At 44.2% G+C, this 2565-nt stretch overlaps 1 protein-coding gene across 2 annotated transcripts in view; it reads right to left on the reverse strand.

Moving 5' to 3' along the window:
- b3gnt2b (UDP-GlcNAc:betaGal beta-1,3-N-acetylglucosaminyltransferase 2b) overlaps positions 1–1223 on the reverse strand; it is a 26714-nt gene extending 25491 nt beyond the window's left edge. Inside the window, exon 1 of one of the 2 annotated variants that reach the window (XM_036215502.1) lies at positions 846–1223. The gene's annotated coding sequence lies outside the window, so the exon portion shown is untranslated. The remainder of the gene's footprint in view (positions 1–845) is intronic. The other variant, XM_024297364.2, reaches the window with a different exon arrangement.
- Positions 1224–2565: the final 1342 nt, after the last annotated feature.

The raw sequence follows: 2565 nt of genomic DNA on the forward strand, positions 1-2565 counted from the left end.
TCTTTTGGATTCTGGAATTAGTAGATTCAGAAACACTATGGTGATGGGGGGGGGGGGTTAAAATGAAATATATTTTAAGTTACTTTAAAAATCATTTTAAAGCAAACAATGACCTGAACTGTCATTTTATAACTTTGAGTTCGCTTTTTATGTGAAATTTCATACCAAATATAAACAGCAATTTAGTTGATTTTATTTAAATGTTAATTTAGAAAATGTTACATTGAATTCTCCGACTGGATTAAAGGTATTTTCTAATGTCAAACTGAATTGTCAATTAGGAATAGAATAACTTCTGGGTGGAAAAACGATTCTAGAAAATCCCAAAGAAACGGTTCGAACCCGCTCAGCTTCGGTGCCGGTCCCGCAGGTGAGGGCCGCTAAGGCCCCGGACCGCCAGCTGCGGGTTCAGACCTGTGGGAGCTCCACATTTAGATCCGGTCCGGTTCGGGTGTCCATGGCGCCTCGTTTGTTTGTTTGGAGCCGTGCGCACTCGTCTGCGCACTTCTCTCCAGAGGTTCGTGTCTGGATGTGATTACCGGAGCGCGCGCTCCTGGGCGGACGTTTTCCGGTAACTGGGGAACATCCCGTCTCCGCACGTGACTAGCACTGACCGACTGGCTCCTCTGAAGTCCGGTTAGTGAGCAGGTCGGGTTTAACGGAGACAGAACCGGATCAAAGGACCGCGCGCCTCAAACGGAAACTTTCCGCCGTGACTTTCCAGCAGTTCTCCCGTTAACCGTGACTCCGCTCCCCTGAAGGTGTCACGCACTTTCACCGGGCGTTCACCGGTGTCCTGAGACCGACCCCCGGTCCTGGGCGGACTCCTCGCGCGCGGGGCTCACCTGTTCAGACGCCCCCCCCTCAGCCGGAGGTAAGGCCGGCGGCGGGCAGGTCAGATAAATCCATTCCCGGTTCCCGCTCCGGACCGATCACCGCTGAACTTCTTCCTCCTCGGAGCAGAACATCTAACTGCCGCGCTGTTCCCGGGGCGGGGCGGGGCGCCCTCCCTCCCCTGACGCACACGCGCGTGCGAGCTTATGCAAACATTCATGTTGGCTCGCGGGGCGTCTCGACTTCCCTGATTATCTTCAGTTTGCAGATTTACTGCGGAAGTAAAACCGTTTTTAATCTCCTGGATGAATTCATCTTCTGTCTTTAAACTCAGAATGTTCCTGATGGTGTTCCGGATCTGAGAAGGTTTCTGACAGTCAGAGGAGAAACATTTCGATGTTTTCATCTGTTATAACATCCCAGTGGTCTTTTAATTATGATTTTGCTGTTAAGTCTGGGACAGCTGGAGTTCATCCTACATTCACCTCTGGGGTTGTGGGCGGGGCTTTTGGAATGGAGTAAGCCTGCCCAGCTTCCCGTCATCCATCTGTTTAACTATCTCCTGCTGACCTATGGTCTCTTTCTAATTACTATTTTTCCTTTTAATTCACAATTTGATTAAACAGATATCAATAAAATTAATTATTATCACATTTTTTCTTCATGTCTGTCCTCCATCATCAGAAACATGTATGTTAAAAACAATTTTCAGGACTTTAATTCAATGAAATGTCTTTTAGAGACTCGTTCTAAGGGGGAATTAATCGTATTTTACCTCAGACAGATTTGGATTTTGTTAACAATTTTTTCTATTACTAAAACAACTTGAGATTTAATTTATGACCAAATTCAATCACTATTAACCTTTATTTAAAGGACACCAACCAAAGATTGACCAAATCCCATAACTTCAAACTTAACATGACTAACAAATATCTGATTTGTAAACATTTGTACATTTCTCACCATTTGGTTGAAATATATAGTTATGATCAAGATGAATAATAATGTTTGGTTAAAGTCTCCACCACCAGAAACACACAGATCCAGTGCGGTTTGACCTCTGACAAAGTCATGACTCCGCCTCTTGCATAATGTTTCCATAGCAACACAATTTACCTTTCAGCAGTCACAGAGGTCAGTGTGACCTCTGAAGACTTCTTGTAACCTGACCAAACCCTCCTCCTTCATGCCCTCCTTGCAGTGCCCTCACCAAACATGGCGGCCTCACAGTTACAGAGGAGACTTCAAACTCCCACAGTCCTCTCTGATCAAAACAGGAAGTTGACCTCAAGCAGAAAACCAATGTTTATTGAGATTCATTTTGGTAAAGACGAGAGTTTGTGGACATCATCATCAACCCCAGAGATAAACAGAAAACATGATGGACCTTGAGACGAGATAAAACCATGATAAATGTTGGGCTGGCTCGGCATGAAATCAAGTCGCTTCATGAAAGTGAAACGGTTGAAACACTGAATCGACAGGAGCTAACGACGCTAGCAACTGTTGCTAAGGACTTTTCTTACTACCAGATCAAACGATAATAGCAAAAGCAAAGTTTTAAACATAAATCTGAAACACTACAAAGTAAATACAAAGCTATCATCAAAGAAGCGTGGACACGTAGACGATATTGCTTGGTAGTACATAAACATGAACAAATGTTCAATAAACTTGTTCAGTAGACACAGACCAAGAACAAGTTTATTGAACATTTGTGGACCAAAG

The sequence above is a fragment of the Oryzias melastigma genome, linkage group LG15 (genome assembly GCF_002922805.2).
Source record: "Oryzias melastigma strain HK-1 linkage group LG15, ASM292280v2, whole genome shotgun sequence".
Lineage (NCBI taxonomy): Eukaryota > Metazoa > Chordata > Actinopteri > Beloniformes > Adrianichthyidae > Oryzias > Oryzias melastigma.